General features: G+C 36.1%; 1 protein-coding gene and 1 pseudogene across 1 annotated transcript in view; both read left to right on the top strand.

Annotated features, from left to right (window-relative positions):
• Window positions 1-23,234, top strand: part of LOC135147933 (uncharacterized) — a 105,980-nt gene that overhangs the window by 12,945 nt on the left and 69,801 nt on the right. The gene's annotated exons all lie outside the window — the stretch shown is intronic.
• On the top strand, window positions 488-22,257 carry LOC108194716 (glutaminyl-peptide cyclotransferase-like; annotated as a pseudogene).

Raw genomic sequence — 23,234 nt, 5'->3', positions numbered from 1 at the left:
AAGAATTCATTTTGTCAAAAAAAAAACTATTAAGAATTCATTCAGCCGTTAAATAAAAAATTTATTTAACCACATTATTCTATCATAATTTTATTTTCACAATAAAATTAATTAAATTTAAAATATATATAATAAAATAACAAATATTATACCCGCCCGTGCTTTGCACGGATAAGCCAGTATAATTAATCCGTCAGAAGATCTCTTAAACGAAAATATATTTAAAAATAAAAAAACAGAAGAGTCTGAACGTCAGGTACGATCGTCCGAAGCACGAGAACCCAGAAATCGCGACATCGCCAGCGAGCCATGAAGAACACCTGCAAAGTCCTGTATGGCGAGCAGTAGAAGAAAGCAAAACAACACACCTAACAACTACCACCGATCGAATCCCCACCCTCACACAAAATCAATGTCTAAATCCATCAGCTCCTCGCCTCTATTCACCTCTTTTAAGAAACACCTATTGTACATTCCTCTACTAATTATGATTTTCGCTGCTCTTTTCCTCTTGAGCATTTCGTCGAACACTTTGAGTGCAATTGGATCTGATGGTGTTTCTCCGCACAATTATGTGATCGAGGTTGTTAATGAGTTTCCTCATGATCCTAAAGCGTTCACTCAGGTTGAGAGATTCTTTCGTAAATGATTGAGTAATTTATATGTGTGTGTGAATGATTGTTATTGAATTAGTGTTTTGCTATGGAAATGAATGTTGATTTAATTATATGATTAGAGTGTGTTGTTAAATTCAGCTGTTTAGGATGTTAGTAAAGTCAATGATTTAGCTTCTGTTGTAGCATGTGCGAACGAGGAAATGAATGGCTTGTTGATTATATGATTGGACTGTTTTGTATATTTGAGATGTTTCCGGTGATAGTAGAGTCGGTTATTTGTTTTTTGTTGTAGGGTGAGCGAATGAGCTGATCAGGCGCTTATTTGTTTGTTTTAGGGGCTTTTGTATGGAGGAAATGATACGGTTTTTGATTCAACTGGTCTTTATGGTCAGGTGAGTTTTTCTGTTTTATCAAGATGCTATCGTAGCATATAAACCAAACCAAACCAAACATACTCAGTATATTCCGCTTAGAGCCATAAATAAAATTGTGTGTGATATAATATTAATATAATACCTTAGCCCATGGCCTTCTTGTTAGGTCCGGATATGATTGTAGAAGGGGGGGGTTGAATACAATCAGTACCAAATCGTCGTGGAAGTGAATCTGATTGAATATGATTTGTTAATCAGATTATAATTAATTAATATAACAATGTTTGAAGTCGTTATATAATTAAAATGGTTCAGTTTTAATGTCCACTAAAGTTCATAGAATAAATTCGACAGGGTATATTCTAGATTTAGTGATTAAAACAACCGGGTTATCAAAGCACAGAAAACTGTGGATATAACGAACAAGCAAGTTACTAACAACTTGAAAGCTTTACAAATGCTTTGAATACAAAGTGAATGAACACTTGAAAATGAAGAATGGATGCCATATTTATAGGCAAAGCATTGTACATGCAAGACAATCACTAGACAAGACAATTACAAGCTAGCAAAGACAATTACAAGAAGGGTAAGACAATCTAGGCTTGGGCAAGACAAAAAGGGGCAAGGGAAGACAATCTCAGATTGTCTACCAAGCTTTAACCAAGTCAGAAAGACAATCAAAGGGAAGGGAAGACAATTGCACTGCCAGTAAGACAATTGCAAGAATCGGCAAGACAATCCAGGATTGTCTTGCACACCATCCACTTGACTCGTCAAGACAAGACAAAGAGATTGTCTTGCTGTCTTACACATGCCTTCGGCAAGACAATTCACAAGAATTGTCTTGCACACCATTGAAGCACTGAAATGAATCGGCAAGATAATTAGAAATTGTCTTGCTGATTCAACCAAGACCCTAGGCAGACAATGGAGAATTGTCTTGGAAGCTAAATGACTCCACTCGGCAAGACAATCCAGAATTGTCTTGCTGAGGTGGTTTTTGTGATTAAATAAAGAAATAAAATAGTATATTAAAATAGAAAATTATTCACTTAATTAATTTAATCATATAAATTCATAAATTAAATTAATTCGAGAGTGAATTAATTTAATAAATAAATTACATAATTAATATATTTATTTGAGAAGTGAAATAATAGTCTATTAAAATATTTAATCACACAATCTTCAGTAGAACAGCTTCCGGTCTTCTTTAAACTTGAATAACTTCTTCTTGATTTGTCGAACGAACGAACTACCACTTCTGCTTGACTTCAAATATTTAATTTGAATAACTGATACACAGATGTACTGTCTGGTTCATCTGTATCTAGTTAAATCAAATATTCTTCGTCAAATAAACAATAAGAAATTGGTTAGTTCGTCGAGTCTTCGTCTTGTACGTACATCTTCATTAAATGGAATCTTCTGATGAAATAAAGTATAGAAACTTTATGTCTTCTGAATTCCTGGACGTGCCACAAAAGATTATTTGTGCACTGAGGCTTGAACATATTAATGAACTTCTTTCAGTGGCGTGCAGCAGCATCCTGGAACTTATCTGACATATGATTTCCATAAATCATTTGACGTTCTTCGTACTGATTCCGATGACTTGCTATTTACTGAGCTTTCTGATCTGAGTTGAGTTGTACCTCTTTAAATACAAATAGGCTGAACATATGCCTTTCAATCTCCCCCTATTTGTTTGTTAACATAACATGCAAATTTCCTTAGAGGATAACTCAACTAACAGATAAGACAAAGATTTAAATAAAAGAATGTAAATAGCAAAAGTTTATGGCTTGCATTAAACATTAAACCATGATCATAAATAGATTACAAAAGGATGTTCCTTGAACATATCTAACAAATATCCTAATCAATCTATTCACTCAGAACGAGTGACTTCTCCTTCTTCAGCATCAGAATAGTGAATAATTGGAGTAGAAGGCTCATTCTGAGTAGGCTCTTCAGCAGCAGTGGATTCTCCACGCTTCTTTCTTTCACGAGCTAGAGCTAGCTGGTGAAGTACTTCCAGATCCACAGGGTCTTCACGGAAGTCAGATGGCTGAGATTTTGTTACACCCTTCATCCTCCGAAAGTATTGAGAAATGTTTCTTCGAGTGCAGTAGGATGAGATTACATCATCAGCATCAGACTTGGCTTTAGATGCGAAGCCCTTGGTCCTTAGTAAGGTGGATGCTAGAGCCAGACGTTTGGCAGGGTACTTTGGCAAAGCCTCTTCATTTAGATAGACAGTGCAGAGGATTTCCAAGTGAACAAACTTGACACAGTATGGGTTCTTAACAACCTGAGGACTGTTGAAAACAGCACAATCCAACAGTTTGTCACGAAGAAGTTCATTCAAGTTTGAGCAACGCTTGACTTTGTTGCGAAGTACCCAGAGCTCAGATACAGAGAATGATTTGAGAAATTCGACAGATAGTCTGAATGAACCATTTCTCTGTGTGTAGACAATCAGCTCCCATTCTTCTAGCAGTCCCCTAACAGCAACAGTTACATATTCCAGTTCTAAGGCAAAGGCATGCATAAACACATCCTCATCAGGGTTCACCTCTCGAAGATCATATATCAGAGATAAGAACTTCTTATCATCGAAAGTTTCCCTTTGAGGTCCATTGAATATTCTCCTAGCAATGTCCCAGCCTTTTCCTTCTTTTCTTTTAATTTCAAGATTCTTCTGCTTGATCGCAGCATCATAGATTTTCTGCTTTTCAATCTTGATTTGTTCCTCTGTGATCAACTTGTCTTCCAGAAGTTTCTGATAATCACGAAGCTTACGCTTCCTGGCTTCATTTTCTGCTTTGAACTTCCTGACATTCTCCTCGTGTTCAGGATCGACAGGTTCTTCCTGAAACAAATAGCTTTCATCAAATTTACCTTCTTCTTCATCCTGACGATAGGTAGCATCGAATACGTCATCATCATCCATGTCTTTGGGATAATCATCATAATTGTCAGTGTTGAAGACATTTTCAGATTGATGTAGTGGTTCTTTGCCTTTAGACCTTTTATAGCTTTTATCAGCTTCAGAAGATTCTTTGCCACTTGCTCTTTCTCCACCCTTGTCACTCCTGTCAGCATCATCCTTATTACTCCTATCACCAGCACCAGCATTGCTGTGATCATCTTTGTCATCCTTATCCTTCTCCCCCTTAGTTGAGGGATCCTCTGGAGTAGACTGAGCTGTTGACGGATTTAGCTTTAAGTGATGAATAACTTGAGCCAGAGTTTGCTCCAAGTTTCCAAGCTTTGTCAGACAGAGCTCCTGAGATTGATCAAACTTGTCCATCCGAGAGTGAATACCTTTGACATGAGCATCTAATTCCTGTTTGAGAGAAGAATATGAAGGATCAACAACCTTTTCCTGTAGAGTCACCAACTCTCCACTTCTGAATCTGGCATTCTCAGCATTCAACCTTGAAATCTCAGCTTTCAGAGCAGCCAATTGTTCCTGTAACAGATCAGTGTTGGTGTGTGCACTCACCTCACGAACACTCAAAGATTTATCACTATCCTCTCGTGCATGTGTTTCGCTCGGTGTTTGCCTGATTTCACTCGTGTTTGTCACACCGTCACCAGTACCTGTATAGACAACCATAGTACCATAAGATGGAACTGTAGGTTGTGAAGGAACAAATTGTCCTTCAGATGCCTGTGAAGGCTGATGTACTTGCAGGTTGCCAAGTATAGCCTGATCCAAAAAGAAAGAGTGATCAGAAAGTTTTTCATATGACAATTTTTGAATATCTGTGCTCTCTCTAAGTGAAGAATCAAAAGACAAAGGTTCAACTAGCGTGAGTGCTAGTTGTGTGCTTGACTCTTTACAGGATACCGCGGTCGGACGGCCAATTTCAATAAATGCATTCTGTGGAGAGAATGAATCTAGAGACTGTATATTTACCATGTCAGTGTCCAAATCCTTTTGGGAGGAAATGGATGCGGCTGCAGTTGTCTCCGGTTCTGCCACCCTTTGCTTCTTATGAGACAGAGCTGCGGGTTCTCTCAGAATTGCACTACCACTCCGTTTCCGGGCTACCTTTCGAACAACTGGTGTTTGAGTAGTGTCGGTTGATGTGTTTGACGAAGAATCAGTTGTTGAAACGAAAACGTCAGCTTGGTTATGAACCTGGGTGTTTACAGGTTCAATGCTGGGAGTCTGGAAATCAAATCCAATATCACAATCAAAATCTGCAATATCAATATTAAAGGTATCAGTGAGATTAGAAAGTACCTGAGCTACCTGTAAATCTGTCCTGAAGTCCTGTAGCTCTGGATTGATAGCAGAATCAGCAGGCAGAGGCTGAGAGGTGGATTGTGGTGGAGGAATGGTATGTGTATGTGTAGGTGAAGGTGTTGGTTCAGATTGAGAGGGAAGAATGGAGGCTTGTTGGTCTGGGAAGAAGTTGTATTGTGGAGGGGATTGGTGTTGAGATTGGTGAGGAGAATTGTATGATGATTGGTGAGGTGATTGTTGTGGTGAATTGTAGGGAGGGTTGTAGGGAGAGTAATGTGAGGATTGGCTGGATGATTGATAATCTTGTAGAAGTTGAAGTGGTTGGAAGTTCTGAGGAGGAGATTGTTCCTGAGGTTGGTCTTCTTGAAGTTCAGGTTGAGCCGGTTGTTGTTGATCAGGTTGATATAGTTGTTGTTGTAGAGGCTGAGGAACTTGGACAGGTTGAAGGGGAACATTAAACTGTTCCAACATGTAAGGAGTCACAACAAGAGGCACACTCTCATGCTTCTTTTGATTAGCAAGTCTTGATTGAATCTTGGTGCAAGTTCTTAGAATGGGCACCACTGCAGAATCAACGTACATTGCTCTATCTGCATCATTCATCTTGTCACTTAAGAATAGCATTAAGAACCGTGGAAAGTGACACTCAACCTTGTCATTGTCATGAATGGATCTCTGAGAGACAGAACCCATTTTTCTGATAATCTCCTTTAGTAATATCTTCCCGAAGTTAATTCGACGATTGTAAGCTACAGAGAATCCAAAGATTTGTAGCATGGAAGATATATTGTGAAAATTCTGCCTTGTAGTTGGAGCAAATACCTTTGCCAAGGTATCGAAGAAGACATCCCATTCAGCCTTCAATTTGCTTTTGGACATTCTAGGGAGAAAAATCTGTCCCTGGTAGTGGATGTCTTGGAAGAAGAGTGAGTTCAGCACTGGTTGGTTCCACTTGAAAGTTATTCCTTGGAAACCCTAGAATCCGGTTCACATCATCGACAGTTATAACAATCCTTCGTCCATTTGGCAGATCACCAATCAACTTATAATTCTCGAGAGTTGTAGAGTTGACGGCATTAGAGTAGAAGTCGAAGAGTGGTTGCACTTGTATAGGAACATCAGCGGTTAGTGCAGTACTGACAAGACTTTGTTGAGTCAGAAAGCGGATCCACTTCTTGAAACGATCAAAACAATCCTCGAAGTTCAGGTTAGCACAATAGTTCGTCTCAGCAATCTCAAATTCTCCGGCCATTTTTAGTAATTAAAAATTGAATTAAGCGAGAAATTTTCAAATAAAAGATTAATTCTCAATTATCTCGCAAAGTTCAATTAATAATTAAACTTGATTAATTAATTATTAATTCGAAATATTAGAATAATCTCGAATTAAAAGTTAATTAATTAAAATGGTACTTAGTCAATTAATCCACTTCAAATATCACAAGCCAAACGAGTCCTTAATTTCAAAAGCCCCAAAATCAACACAAACCCTAACTCCAAATTCAATTAACTCAGTTCGAAGAACACACAATCAACACAGAGTACTCGAACCCAAGGCTAGTCACAACGCAAACCCAGTCGAAAAATCTTGAAAACCGACTAAAAACCGACGAGATTCCGACGAAAATCCGGCAGAGGTTCGGCTGAAATCCGGCGATTTGAACCAAACCAGCAAGCAAACGCTTGATAAGATTTAAACCAGCAAGTTTTCGTGGTGAAACTTGAAAACCAGAGGTCGGAAATCGTGTGTGGGAGTGGGCAGTTGAAGAAGATGAAGTAAGATCAGCAAGACAATCGAATTGTCTTGCACGATTGTCTTTCAGATATATATATATAAACGTAGTAAGACAACGAGGAGAGTAGTCTCGGTAAGACAATTCAAAATTGTCTTGCCGAGACCGAGTATTGCAGACAAACGGCTGTGTCAGTAAGACAATTGAATTGTCTTACTGATACATAACATGACTATTGGCAGACTCGGTAAGACAATGAGATTGTCTTGCCGAGTTGATTGAAAAACGGCGAAAAACCGGTTCAGCAAGACAATTTAATTGTCTTGCCGAGCCTAATTGTAGACAATTACATTGTCTTGCAGAAAAACAATTAATAATAATATGATTTTTGATTATATTAAAAGATAAAACATTTTGCAATTAAAATCAAAAATCTATAATAAAAACAATAGTATATAATACACGAATATTTTGTAAATTTCAATTTTAGTTAAATATAAATATTTACGACTTTAACTTTAATTCAATAAAATGAATTAACTTAAAATCAAATATTTATGCTTAATTAATTTTGAAAAATACAAAATAATTACAAATAATTATCTAAATGCCTAGAGAATATTACAGGGGAGTATATGAGCACTTAGAAAATCATTTACTAATTTACAAGCATGCATAATTACTTAGAATATTATCAGATAATATACAGGAAATCATATAAAATCTAATAATATAGATATAATTACACAGAATATTCACAAAAAATATACTAACACATATAATACATATGAAAAATATATACAAGAGAACTATGTCATATTTAACATCCCTAACTCACAAACCAGCTTAGAGAAAGTGGATTCATCCAGTGGTTTCGTGAAGATGTCAGCAATTTGCTCAGTCGTGGGTACAAAATGTAACACCACTGTACCATTCATGACATGTTCTCGTATGAAATGATACCTGATATCAATGTGCTTGGTTCTTGAGTGTTGAACCGGATTGTTGGAAATGGCTATGGCACTTGTATTATCACAAAATATAGGAATTTTGTTTACTACAACACCATAATCATTCAGTTGATTCTTGATCCACAAGATCTGAGCACAGCAGCTACCAGCAGCTATATACTCAGCTTCAGCAGTAGAGGTAGACACTGAGTGCTGCTTCTTGCTATACCAGGAAACCAACCGACGTCCTAGAAATTGACAGCTTCCAGACGTACTCTTCCTATCAATCCTGCATCCTGCATAATCAGAATCTGTATAGCCGGTTAAGTCAAAACCAGTATTCTTAGGGTACCAAATACCTAAACCAGGTGTACCCTTAAGATATCTAAAGATTCTTTTGACGGCTATAAGATGTGATTCTTTAGGATCAGCTTGAAACCTAGCACATAAACATGTTGCAAACATGATATCTGGTCTACTTGCAGTAAGATAAAGTAAAGAGCCAATCATACCACGATAGCTTGTGATATCAACTTTCTTACCAGATTTATCCTGGTCAAGCTTTGTGGCAGTGGCCATGGGTGTCTTTGCCGGTGAAGAGTCTTCTAGATTGAACTTTCGAAGAAGATCTCTGACATACTTGGATTGGCAAATAAATATTCCATCATCCTTTTGGCTTACTTGAAGACCAAGGAAGTAGGACAGCTCACCCATCATACTCATCTCATAGTTACTCTGCATCAACTTAGCAAATCTCTTGCACAAGTTATCGTTAGTAGAACCAAATATAATATCATCAACATATATTTGTACAAATATCATATCCTTATCATGCAATTTGTAAAAGAGAGTTTTGTCTATGACACCTCTAGTAAAGTTGTTTTCTATTAAAAACTCAGAGAGAGTGTCATACCATGTCCTTGGTGACTGCTTGAGTCCATAGACAGCTTTGAATAGGAAGTATACAAAATCAGCAAACTCTGGATTTTCAAAGCCAGGGGGCTGTTCCAGATATACTTCTTCTTCTAGCTTTCCATTCAGAAATGCACTTTTCCCATCCATTTGATATACCTTGAAGTTGGAATGTGCAGCAAATGCAAGAAATATTCTGATGGCTTCAAGACGAGCAACTGGAGCATAGGTTTCATCGTAATCAATTCCTTCTTCTTGTGAATAACCTTTTGCAACCAGTCTGGCTTTGTTTCTTACAACAATGCCATCACCATCTAACTTGTTACGGAAGACCCATCTAGCTCCAATGGTAGATTTTCCTTTTGGTCTTGGAACCAGGGCCCAGACTTCTTGTCTCTCAAATTGATTGAGTTCTTCTTGTATGGCAAGAACCCAATCAGGATCAGCAAGTGCTTCTTCTATTTTCTTTGGTTCTAGTTGAGATAGAAACCCAGAGAATAGGCATTCATTTGTCGTAGCACTTCTAGTCCTGACACCAACATCAGGATCACCAATAATTAAATCAAAGGGATGATCTCTGCTCCAAATCCTTTCCCTTGGAAGATGTGTCCTTGATGATTCAGCAGTATTATCATTAAGCTGAAATGTGTGACTAGTTGATCCATCAGCTCCCCCTGAGTTGTTGCCAGGTTGACTTGATGATCCACCACTGGCATCAGTGGAATCTCCAGCATTATTGCCATTTCCTCCACCATTGCCTGGATCATTATCATTGTTGTCATCTCCTGTTGCAACCTCAGGTGGAATATCATCATCTGAATCAGAGTCTGGATAGTTGTCAAACTTCAGAGACTCAGATGGATCAGCAGATTGTATACTTGGAAGTTTAGTGTCATCAAATGTAACATTGACACCAACTTTCACTGACAGAGTATCAATTATAAAAACTTTATAAGCATTATTTGTATAACCAACAAAAATTGCTTCAGAAGCCTTTGGCTCAAACTTGTTCAAGTTCTCTTCACCATCCTTGAGAACATAACACTTGGCTCCAAAGACATGAAGATGTTTGACATAAGGTTTCTTGTTGTTATACAGATGAAATGGAGTTTTCATATGATCCTTGTTGATCAAAGTTCTATTCTGGGTATAGCAGGCAGTAGACACAGCTTCAGCCCAAAAGTACAGAGGAAGCTTTGCTTCAGCAATCATAGTCCTTGCAGCTTCGATCAGTGTACGATTCTTTCTTTCGACGACTCCATTCTGCTGAGGAGTCCTTGGTGCTGAATACTGCCTTCTAATTCCCTTTTCAGAGTAAAAGTTGATTAGAGTTTGATTTTTAAACTCAGTTCCATTGTCTGATCTTACAGCTTTTACAGGAACACCTTTTTCCAACTCAACCAACTTGATATGATCAATTACTGTCAGGGGAGTTTCATCCTTAGAAGACAGGAAGTAAACCCAAGTAAATTTCGAGAAGTCATCCACAATGACTAAGGCATATCTTCCTCCATCAATAGATGCAACATTCACTGGGCCAAACAAATCCATATGCAACAAATGAAGTGGATCTGTAATGGTATTGATGGTTTTGCCTTTGTGAGATGCTCTCTTCGCTTTTCCTTTCTGACAAGCTTCACAAAGATCATCAGTTGAGAATTCCAGGGAAGGCAACCCTCTCACTAGATCTCTCTTGACTAGAGAGTTCATGGTTTTGAAGTTGAGGTGTGAGAGCTTCTTATGCCATAACCAACTATCTTCAGCTGACGCTTTGGCGTAGAAACAGTGAACTTCGTTTCCTGGTCCTGAAGACAAATCAGCTACGAATATATTGCCTTTCCTTATGCCACATAGTGAAGGACGCTTATCCTTGATATGTTTAATGATACATATCTCTTTTTCAAAATGAACATAATAACCTTTGTCACAGAATTGACTGACACTCAGGAGATTATGTTGAAGTCCTTCAACTATTGCAATATCTTCTATGATGATCCTTCCAATTTTGTACTTGCCATATCCCACAGTACGACCTTTGCTATTATCAGCAAAACTGACTGTAGGGCCAGCTCCTTCTCTTATGTCCTCCAGCAGGGATTTATTGCCAGTCATGTGCATTGACGCTCCACTGTCAAGCACCCAGGTAACACGAACAACTCCACTGGCACCCTGCAAAAGACAACTTGATTAGACAGTCTTTGGGACCCACACTTGATTGGGTCCGGCAGTCTTAAAGAACTGATTTCTATTAGGTAATACAACAGAGCCTCTTGGACTGATACTTGGTTCAGACTTGACTGAACTTACTTCCTTAACAACAGCCTTATAAACCTTAGTTTTAGGCTTTGGAACATAAGTCTCCTTCCTAACCTGAGTAGGACTAGCAGTCTTTGATCTAGCATGCTTGTTGTTTGTGTGTTGTCTAGGTGATGTGTTTTCATTTTTAGCATGCAAATTTTTAAAATAAGCAGACATCAAATTGAAAGCACAAGTCATACAATTATCAACACTACAGAATTTATGACATGCATCAAAAGCAGGAACAACAGGAGTATCAGTCACAATAATAGGAACATCAACAGATTCTACTCTACTATCGTTAACAGTTTTAAAATTCTCAGTAGAATGACATCTATTGTTTCTGTTCTTACTATTCACAAAGTTATTAGGCTTGTTGAACTTAGTTCTTTCAGAGTTGACACCTAAACCAGCTTTAGGCAACCTAACATTGCCTTTCACTTTAATTGGTTTCAGGTTTGTCAGAATCTCATCTCTCATCTCATTACTCTCTTTCATTTTAAGGTCTTCCTGTTTTAGTTCATATCTAATGACAACAGGAGTCTCTAAAAGAGGTTCAGCTTCTGAGGTTTTAAACAAAGGTTTAAGGGAATCTTTCAAAACAAAAGGAATCCCTCTCTCTTCAGCACTCTTCTTAAAAGGAGTAATGTTACTAGCCTTACCTACAGATTTGTTATAGTCAAAGCCTATTCCAACAGTTCTCTTGATCTCTTGTTTATCATTAAGTTCTTTGACTATCAAGGAGGCATCCTTAAAGGCTTTACATTTCACTTTTTCTTCGTCTAGCTGAAGTCTTAAAGCAATCTCACCTTTCTCTAGAACTTTGACTTTAGCACATTGTAATCCTAAGTCCATAGTCAATTGTTCTATTTTAGGTTTTAATACTTTCATCTCATTCATTTTATAAGCATGAATTTCTAAGACTAAAGTATCAATTTTAAGATTAGCAGCTTTCATCCTTTTAATAGCATCATCTCTTTCAAGTCCTAATTGCATAAACAGTTTAGGGCATGTAGGATCTACCTGAAAGCTTCCAGCAGGAGGAGGTGAAGATGATCCAGTAGTAGCCATGAAAGCAACATTCCCTAGCTGCTCCTCTTCATCACTATCTGTATCATCCCAGCTTTTGCCTTTTGCCAGATAAGATTTGCTTTTGAAACTTTGACTTCCAGAAGTACCATGATGCTTTCTAACCAGTGCATCATACTTCTGCTTCAGCTCATCATACGAATCTTTTCTTTTTCCTTGAACCTTGGGCTGTTTGCATTCAGTTGCAAAGTGTCCAGGTTCACCACAATTGAAGCATTTGAACTTGCTTCTGTCCACCATCCCAGTCTTGTATCCTCCTTTGCTTGTAGAAGATGAATAGCCTCCCTTCTGAAACTTACTAACAGTAGGTTTGTATTTATAGGAAGGGTTCTTCCGGAATCTCATGTTTCCAAACTTCTTGGCAAACAGTGATAGAGATTGATCTTCTAACTGTTCAAGCTCTTCCATTGTATAGAACTCTTCGTCACCACTGGTAGAAGCAGTCTGACCCATCTCAGGTACAACAAATTCCTGAGTAGTCTTAGAAGGAACAACAACATCCTTCTTCTTTTCTTCCAGTACAGGTGACTCAACAACTAGAGCTCTCGAATGGTTCTGTGTTTTACCCCAGCCATATCTCTGTTTACTCTGAACTTGCTCCAGTTCATAAGTTTTCAAAACTCCGTAGAGTCTTTCCAGAGAAATCTCATTCAGATCTCTGCTTTCCCAGATGGCAGTGATTCTGTGTTCCAGATGTTCAGGAAGGGTTAAGAGAAACTTCATGTTGACCTCTTTCTTGTCGTAGAATTTCCCATTCAGATTTAAATTATTTATCAAATTATTAAGTCTGATAAATACTTCTGAAATCCCTTCACCGGGATGGGAACCAAACTGTTCATACTGAGCCATCAGTATCTCTTTCTTGTTTTCCCTAACTTCCTCTGAGCCTTCATTGATAATCTCTAATGTATCCCAGATTTGCTTGGCGTTCGTACAATTTACAACAGCATTGTACATCACTGGATTTAGAGATTCAACCAAGATTAGTTGAAGAGCATCATCTAAGTTCATCTGTTCACTCTCTTCATCTGTGTACTCAGAAAGTTCTTTCGGAATGACCTGATGAGGTATCAACACACCATCCTCTTCGTGTGCTAATATGACCTTCATCGGAGTAGTAACACCTTTGTCTAAAATCCCAATGTATTTTCTGTTCGCTGTTCGAAGGAATAGGAACATGTGCCTTTTCCATAGGCCAAAGTGTTCCTGGCTGAACGGTGGGATTTTAATGCTACTGATCTTTTGCGTACTCATTTTTTTTTTTTTTAGGAATTTAAAGTGAATAGTGTTTGGAGAGATTTAGATTTTTGAAAGAAAAATATTTTTAATCAGAATTAATTTTTGGAATAAAATTAATTCGAATAAAAAATATTTGGACGTTACAGAGTGTGTATAGGATCTGATACGGAAAAATGGTATCAACCGCTCTGATGCCAATTGTTAGGTCCGGATATGATTGTAGAAGGGGGGGTTGAATACAATCAGTACCAAATCGTCGCGGAAGTGAATCTGATTGAATATGATTTGTTAATCAGATTATAATTAATTAATATAACAATGTTTGAAGTCCTTATATAATTAAAATGGTTCAGTTTTAATGTCCACTAAAGTTCATAGAATAAATTCGACAGGGTATATTCTAGATTTAGTGATTAAAACAACCGGGTTATCAAAGCACAGAAAACTGTGGATATAACGAACAAGCAAGTTACTAACAACTTGAAAGCTTTACAAATGCTTTGAATACAAAGTGAATGAACACTTGAAAATGAAGAATGGATGCCATATTTATAGGCAAAGCATTGTACATGCAAGACAATCACTAGACAAGACAATTACAAGCTAGCAAAGACAATTACAAGAAGGGTAAGACAATCTAGGCTTGGGCAAGACAAAAAGGGGCAAGGGAAGACAATCTCAGATTGTCTACCAAGCTTTAACCAAGTCAGAAAGACAATCAAAGGGAAGGGAAGACAATTGCACTGCCAGTAAGACAATTGCAAGAATCGGCAAGACAATCCAGGATTGTCTTGCACACCATCCACTTGACTCGTCAAGACAAGACAAAGAGATTGTCTTGCTGTCTTACACATGCCTTCGGCAAGACAATTCACAAGAATTGTCTTGCACACCATTGAAGCACTGAAATGAATCGGCAAGACAATTAGAAATTGTCTTGCTGATTCAACCAAGACCCTAGGCAGACAATGGAGAATTGTCTTGGAAGCTAAATGACTCCACTCGGCAAGACAATCCAGAATTGTCTTGCTGAGGTGGTTTTTGTGATTAAATAAAGAAATAAAATAGTATATTAAAATAGAAAATTATTCACTTAATTAATTTAATCATATAAATTCATAAATTAAATTAATTCGAGAGTGAATTAATTTAATAAATAAATTACATAATTAATATAATTATTTGAGAAGTGAAATAATAGTCTATTAAAATATTTAATCACACAATCTTCAGTAGAACAGCTTCCGGTCTTCTTTAAACTTGAATAACTTCTTCTTAATTTGTCGAACGAACGAACTACCACTTCTGCTTGACTTCAAATATTTAATTTGAATAACTGATACACAGATGTACTGTCTGGTTCATCTGTATCTAGTTAAATCAAATATTCTTCGTCAAATAAACAATAAGAAATTGGTTAGTTCGTCGAGTCTTCGTCTTGTACGTACATCTTCATTAAATGGAATCTTATGATGAAATAAAGTATAGAAACTTTATGTCTTCTGAATTCCTGGACGTGCCACAAAAGATTATTTGTGCACTGAGGCTTGAACATATTAATGGACTTCTTTCAGTGGCGTGCAGCAGCATCCTGGAACTTATCTGACATATGATTTCCATAAATCATTTGACGTTCTTCGTACTGATTCCGATGACTTGCTATTTACTGAGCTTTCTGATCTGAGTTGAGTTGTACCTCTTTAAATACAAATAGGCTGAACATATGCCTTTCAATTCTTCACATGGGACTTACCTAAAAAGTTCTGTTGTCGATGATGGGTGATAATGATCTGAAACGGAGATATAAACCTGGATAAGAACCGCCATTGCACACTTTCTTGAATTAACTTGATCTCTTCTTGTGTAATTCATCCATGTCAGTTTTCCTGTATCTACGCTGCCAAAACAACAACCGCCAATACACTAACCATCAGCAATCCAATGCAGCCTACTTCTTTCCTTCCCCACCCTCATGTAATACCATTGTAGACTATGTTGACACGAATTCAGACACCTCATCACAAGAATACGGTTCTCACGTCAAAACCATTTAGAAACCGTGTGAAACCTTGCAAATCCTTTGACGAACCAACATCTGTGATGATCCATTGATACACATTGTTAAATAAATCTGAAGTAGAAAACATACATGACGTTTTCTTTCTTTCTCCAAATGTCCACCACTTGAATTGATCCTGATCTTTCACAATTTTACTCCACACTTCACACATGATGCTGCTGCTTCGTCATTCGCGTGTGCGTGTGTATCTTCTTTAGAGCGTCTCCTCCTATATTCAGTCCTTGGCTAACTGTCTCCATTTATCACAACCCTCCTTTTCTCCATGCTATCGTAGCATATATTAGAATAAAATATATTTTTTTTGGTTTATTCGTGTTTTAGTATCTTGTGCTACATTATTATGACTGTTTGATTTGTCGTCTGCTAACAACCAGCTGTTGTCACTCCTTTCAGTCAACAGTTCGACAAGTAGCTATTCAGACTGGCGAGGTACAACAATCTTGATTTTGTGTATTCTCAAATTATGATGATCGGAAATTGAAAAAGGGTCTTTAAGATGCATTAATTATTTTTGGTCTTTGTATGTGATTTGGTGGATTTAACTTATATGGTTTATTTCCTATTTTAACAGATTTTAAGACTTCATAAGATGGAATCATCTTAATTTGGAGAGGGTTTAACTCTTATTGGTGATAGGTTTGTGAATTAATCTCTTTCATGTCACTATATCCACCTTTTTCTAGATACATTATATGAAGTTTTAAAAAAATTTATATTTTACTCAACAATGATACTTATTTTGGAATATCTAAATAGATGAAATTGTGGACGATGTCAATTTTCTTGAAGTAAATGTGCAATGCAACCATGTATTAAAAGAAATTCCATTCTCGTTAATTTAAGGGGATCCCACCCCTTCAGCAGACCAACCTATTAAATCAAGTTTAATAAAAAGGTACAAGCCTCTACAAGCAACAAAGCTATCCTTCCCTATATACTATACATGACCACATTGTGAAAAGAAGTCCTTTGTTGAAGATGAACCCTCAAACAATTGTTTCCTCTTACAACATACGATTAAATTAAAGTGGCCATACACATCCAATAGGAAAGGTTAACCATTTGGTTAGATGTCCACTTGTGTATCCAAAGTGATACTCGAAGTCCAGTTAACACAAGACTAATCCTCAAAGCGAACAAGGCAAAGACATTATATCAGTACTAAGGAAAAAAAAGTGTGTGCAGTGTTGAAGTGTTTGTGAGTCTCCCCAATGTACCCCACATTAGTGGTTAACTTGTCACTATCTTTTATCGAAATTCCAAGCTCAACAAGGAATAACATCCATCCAAAAGACGAATTTTTTTCTTTTTGCAAACTTACTTGGGAGTGCCCAGGGGCACATGGAATATCTAAAGATAAAGCTGAAGTTACCAAATGTCATACAGGAGTCATCCCCAATAACGATAACGAGAAGTAATGGTAGGGTCGCCCATTGTCATATCATCCGTAATGACTAAGCTTCAAAGTGTCTAAAGAAAAACCTGTCATCTAAAGAAATACTCATGAAATGCATAGTTAACCATCCTTTGAAGAACCTATAATTGAATAAACAAAAAGATTCACCTCCAACATGCCCATGTTAGAGAGGAACACGTCACTCCTCTTGGAATTAGCTCAAAGTTCATTGCTCTCGCTCCCTATATATGTGGTGAGGTAAATGCTATGAACAATTTCCAAACAAACACAAAGAACAGAAATGGTAAAATTGGATCACCTTACCAAAGGCCCCTCTTGGCCATGAAGAACCCCTAATCCCCTGACCCCTATGCACCCGTCTAGGGCAATAGTATAAGCTGAAGTGGTAATTTATTAATGAATAAAGGAAAAAATCTAGAATGGGAAGTTATATTAGGCCAATTATTACATTGGAAGTAAAATTTTATAACAGGTAACTAGTAATAAAGGTAACGAATCATTTTCGAATCCTACAATTGTAGTTTACAATTATTCCTTATAATCTATTTAACTATATATGTAATGATAATAAATTACTATTAATCCCATTCCTAAGCAATAACATATAGTACATTCAAATTAATATTACAATTACTCGTTCTGCATTAGGCTTTTTATGGCAAGGATTCTGTGGTACTAATATGTGTACAAAGCTGTATGACAACTAATGCGTACAAAACTTTTGATCAAATAAGAATTGATTATATTTTTATATATGATATCGGTTTTAAAGCTGAGGGTCCCTGATTCTGATATAGTAACTTTATGCGCTTTTTGTAGGTTATATCAAGTTACTTGGTTGAAGAAAATTGGTTTCATTTATGATCAAAATAATTTCAGAACAGTCTGTTCTTTTCACCTCTTGCAATAATATATAAATCGTGTTTTCTCTATGCATGTAATATTGAAGTGTAGTATATTTTTTGTTTGGTGTTTTCATCTCGTAGTTGTGGATTGGTGATATTTTATTAGATTATATCTATGTCTTTAAATTGTATGATCTTTCCATGCTGCTACCTAAAAATATATGTAAATTCAAGTATTATAAAGCATATACGTTGAAGAGATGGAAAGCACTGATATTAAAAAATTGTTGGCCTTATGTTTCATCTTGACAAGGATATTTTGTAGTTAAAAGTAATAAATTGGTTTTAAAAATAAATGTAATTATATGTTTAATTCCTTGTGAAGTCCCTGTTTGCTGCATCTTTTAAAAAATGGGTTCGGAATGCCTATACTGTGGATTGTGGCTTGATTTACCGACCGGATGTGCAGTTTAAAAGGGTGCATCTAAAGGAGAAAGCGCATCATAAAATATGCCAAATCGTAATGCACGGCCCAGTGCAGAATTGCAGATACATAACTGAAGACAACATATTAACTTAACACGACGATAGAGACAGCACGCCATGATAGGAATAGATACACCGACAATTCAACACCCTGAACTCTTCAAATTGTCATGTCCACGACTTCCCTTCGAAGATGCCTACTCCGTAATGTATTAGTGCATATGTAATCATATATGTTAGTATGCGTGCTATACAAGTGAACGTAAATAATCTCCTGTAGTAAGTGGCTATGAAGAGATAGATGGAAAGGATGAGAGAATGGGCAAGAAAAAAATGCCCAAGAAAGAGACTTGAAAGTGAAAAAGATGATAACACCAAACAAAAAATGCCCAAAAACGTAAAAAGTGAAAAAGATTAATGATACGTGGTACATCTCTGCTACAAAGTTGTTAAAAGTGAAAATGTGAAAAAGATTAATGATACGTGGTACATCTCTGCCCAAGAAAGAGACTTGAAAGTTGACTGGTGGGTGATAGTTACTAGCTACATAATGTTAGGATCTTGCGGTGGTAAGTTGTACCACGTATCATTAATCCCACTATACATTATAGATGAGGTAGCAGAGATGATAATGCATTCAAGGGCCTCGTCACAAAAGAGGATGATACGCATTTTCATCCGGCGTATTACATAGGTAAGATAATCTCAAAAATGGCCTTCAACTTTCTAACGCGACATTTTAATTATTTATTATTAATTATATTTTTACTTATTTCCTAAATTTATATTAAAATATTTTTTTAGGCTTTAATACCTTACTTATATCTTTATAGATATTCATATTTAGAATACATGTTAATTCTAATTAATGGCTAAAATATGGTCATGCAATTAATAAATGTGAGATAATATATATTTGTAATATATAAATTATATATAAAATGTATATGTAGCATATATTAAAAATTAGATAATATAAGTGAAAATATCCCTAAAGACCTGTGGTGACCCTGTTCCCTTTCTAGTTAGGTATGTAGATTGATTTTAAGGATCAGGATTGGATATTTCCACCTCTTGCAGATCTCTTTTGTCTTACTTATTTTGTTGTTATTGTTATAATTATTATATCAGGCCATCTGAATTTATGTCTACTGGGGGTTGATTCTAAATGGAGAGTATGTTCAAAAGGTTTTTCAGGAATCTGGTGCACTTGGCTGCTGTGTCTGTGCATTTTTGTGTTATTGATTTAAGTAATATTTACGCGTAGAACTGTAGATAGATGAACATGCCACCGTGTGTTACATAATTAAAACTTCTTACAACTTAACAAAAGTCTCAGAGTCAGCCAAAAAATGACAGGAAAACATTTTGTTAATCTGGATAGCTCTAATATTAAAAGGTTGATATTATGAAAAGTTGTGGTGTGTGGACATTGAAATTGGATATTACATAATAAGGATGTGTGACATGATCAAGTATCATGATAAAATTCTGGGGTGGAGCCCTGTGATTATATGTAGTTGAAGTTAGATCTATTTTGAAATTAGTTGGACTATTAGAATAGAAGATAAGCAAGGGCACTGAGTAAAGATATAAGATTTGAGCTCATGCACTAATTTTTGTGACATTACTTATTAGGGGCATAAGATATTAGCTTGACCACATATTCCCAAAATTATCAGTTTTCATATTGCTAAAATATTACTCCCTCCGTCCTAAAAAGAATGACCCTTTGACTTTTTCACGCATTTCAATGCGTGAAGAGGCACTTATAAAAAATAATTTAATATATATTTTTTTTATTTTGTTCAATATTGTAACTACTCTTCCGAGCACTTGAAATGCGTGAAAAAGTCAAAGGGTCATTCTTTTTGGGACAGAGGGCACACTCCCCGTTCTTTGTTGTCGCACTGTCTGACGGTCTCCGTTGATTATTATTTATAGTAGTTCGACTTATTTAAGGTGGCTCTACTGTTCCATTATGTAATATCGAGCAAGAGTTGTGTTTGCATTATGACTTCATCTGTACTATTCTTTGATTATTTGGTAGATTATGATACTTGTGGTGCTGTGTAATCTTGTGGTAATTCACACCAAAATTGTTGCAGGTTAAGAGCTTTACTCACCAGATGGGAGATGGTTGGGGGCTGGCTACTGATGGGAAATGTTTGTTTGGAACTGATGAAAGTTCGACATTGTATCAAATTGATCCGCTAAACATGAAAGGTTTCAGCAAAACATTCATCTTACTTTTTTCTGCTTGGATTTGTGTCTGGGTGAGTGCTAAGGAATGGGGGAGTGTTGAATAGATGGTGTATATATGTCCCATTGGTTAATTCTCTGTACAGTATCGAAGTGAAGATTCTGGTACATTTAAGGCATCATGGCTTTTCTGTGATTGATCTGAATTGCTGTTGAAACATATTACTGTGCCCTGGATATTTACCTTTACCCTTCCTGTTTTTGCTACATGTTATTGCCAAAGCAGTCATAAAAAAACAAGCTGTCACTTATAATGGTCATGAAGTGCATAACCTCAATGAGCTGGAGTACATAAATGATGAAGTTTGGGCAAACGTTTGGCAGGTAACCACCTTGTTTTTACTCGTCCATCAAATTCAAATCGCATTGGATAATGGCATTAGAGTAAGAGTAATGTTATCTCGTTTAGCTTCAATTTTGTTGTGTGAGAGTGTCAAATTCATAGCACATTGCAGAGGAAAGAAAAATTAATATGATGGCCTGACGGGTATCTTTGTAGTTGAACAACATTAAGGTTAGGGCTTTTGTAGGTAGATCTTGCTCTCTGCCACTTTGAATTGATGGTTTTCCTCTGCATATAATTTAATGTAGTCGGCAGATGCATCATAATAGTTTATCTGAGTTCATTTATGTTTATGTTTATCCTTCAAAATTATAGTCTGTGATAATTATGTGATTGCTTACAAAGACGAAATCGCGACTTTATTGTGTCACTCAAGATAGATTATGTTGCAGTTTCACTGGTCATTTTTTGCTGACGATGTTGTAGTTTGAAATGCCTTTAACTTGTGTTCTTGTGAAGCAGACTGACTGCATTGCTAGAATTTCACCAAAAGATGGTGTTGTCCGGGAGTGGATTCTACTTCAAAGTTTAAGGTTTGTGCTTTAAAATTCTTTGAAAAGATAGTATGTATATATATTATATATATTTGATTTTGTTAAGCAATTCCGCCTCAAACTTAAGTTACCGATTTCTTTTACTCTTATACAGAGAAGGATTACAGGCTACTGGAAGAAAAGTAAGGATTTTTTAGTTGCTAACGTGCTGTTATGCAAATACTTTAACACTCTTTGACTCAACAAGAATAAACAAAGAGAAAGAATATAGATTTGAAAGGAAAAAAATATGTTTCATTCTTTTTCAATTTTAAATCTTCTTCTTTCTCTGTTACAGAATTTTGATGTTTTAAATGGCATAGCATGGGATAAAGAGAACAACAGAATTTTTGGTAAGCTGCTTATTATTTTACTTTCCAATAATAATTGTCTTGCTAATATGATTGTACTTGTGGTTATGTTATACATTGTGGGTGCGCACTTTTGTGTCTAGAGTTGAGTTTTTTCAGGTGATGTGTAAACAGCCTATTATTAGATATGATGCTAATTGTGTGTTACTATGTAACATCATATGGTTAGTAGTCTGAACTAATGGAAGCCTCTAGAACTTTTGAAAAGCATAAAAACCACAAACGAATCGCTAAGCTCCGATCTTTTTCTCAAGCCATATATGCTCTTGGCATTTGGCTATCTAAATTTAATAATTAATGAGCCATATTTTAGTGACAGGAAAGCTTTGGCCAAAGCTGTACGAAATAAAGCTGCATCCAGCAAAGAAAGAGCTTCATGGAAACATTGAAGACATTTGCATGCCAAAGCGGTTTGTATTTGGGACTAGTTCATAATATTAATGTCAAAATGGATTACTGTCAGCTAAATGATGCTGATCATATTCAGAAACTAATTGGTAGTGGATATAGATATTCATACATCAATACAAATGGATGAGCCTTGAGATTTAGTTTGCTATTTGGGTGGATATCCCTGACAATTTGCGTGAGGCCGATAAAGCTTATATACATTCACTTTGTGATTCCATAGTTTTTTCTGACATGCTATAGTCTACAATATTATCTGGGAGGAAATTTACAGCTTAAACTGCACCTAATGCATCAGGGAAGTGGACGGTGATAGGCTATCTTATCTCGTCTATAGAAGTTTCCTTGTGCAACAATCTTAATATTGTGTTTGGTTGGGGTGAGAATTTGGAAAGAATGAAATGAAATTTGATTCATGTTATGGATAATTGTTTATAAACTTCATTCCTTCCCCTCTTCCATTCCTTACACCCTATAGTAGAGATGACATCGCAAATTTTTGCTCCATTCCTTCCTATACTCTTTTCTTTTTAAATTTCGTCGTAACAATTTTGTACTTGATCAATTTTTTTCTTTTCGAAACTTCCTTGCTCTATTTTTCATTTATTTTTAATCATTCCATTTTCTTTACATTTCATCCTCCCTATCCAAACACAACATTAGTTTGTGTTCTAAAGCCATGGGAGTTCCTTTAAAAAGTTTAATTTTGTGCTAGCTTCGATTTAAAGCTTATTCAGCAGAGGTTTTGTTCTGACAATGTTTTTTTTTTTGAAACATTCTGACAATGTTTTCTAGATTACAAGTTAAAAATACGCAGTTTGGTGGTGGTGATTAATCACAGGGTGATTCTTTTTGGGTAATGGGTATAATATTCACATTTTCTTATTAATTAATATCTCGTATTGACTTTTTTCACTTATTTTGAGTTGTAAAAAAAATATTCTACACATTAATTTTCAAATTTTTTTTTTCTAATAAGAATTATATCTTAAAATTTTATTCAGGAAAAAAGT

This window comes from Daucus carota, chromosome 7 (genome assembly GCF_001625215.2).
Source record: "Daucus carota subsp. sativus chromosome 7, DH1 v3.0, whole genome shotgun sequence".
Taxonomy (NCBI): domain Eukaryota; kingdom Viridiplantae; phylum Streptophyta; class Magnoliopsida; order Apiales; family Apiaceae; genus Daucus; species Daucus carota.
The sequence above is the reverse complement of the archived record's forward strand: the minus strand, read 5'-3'. Positions and strand labels throughout refer to the sequence as shown.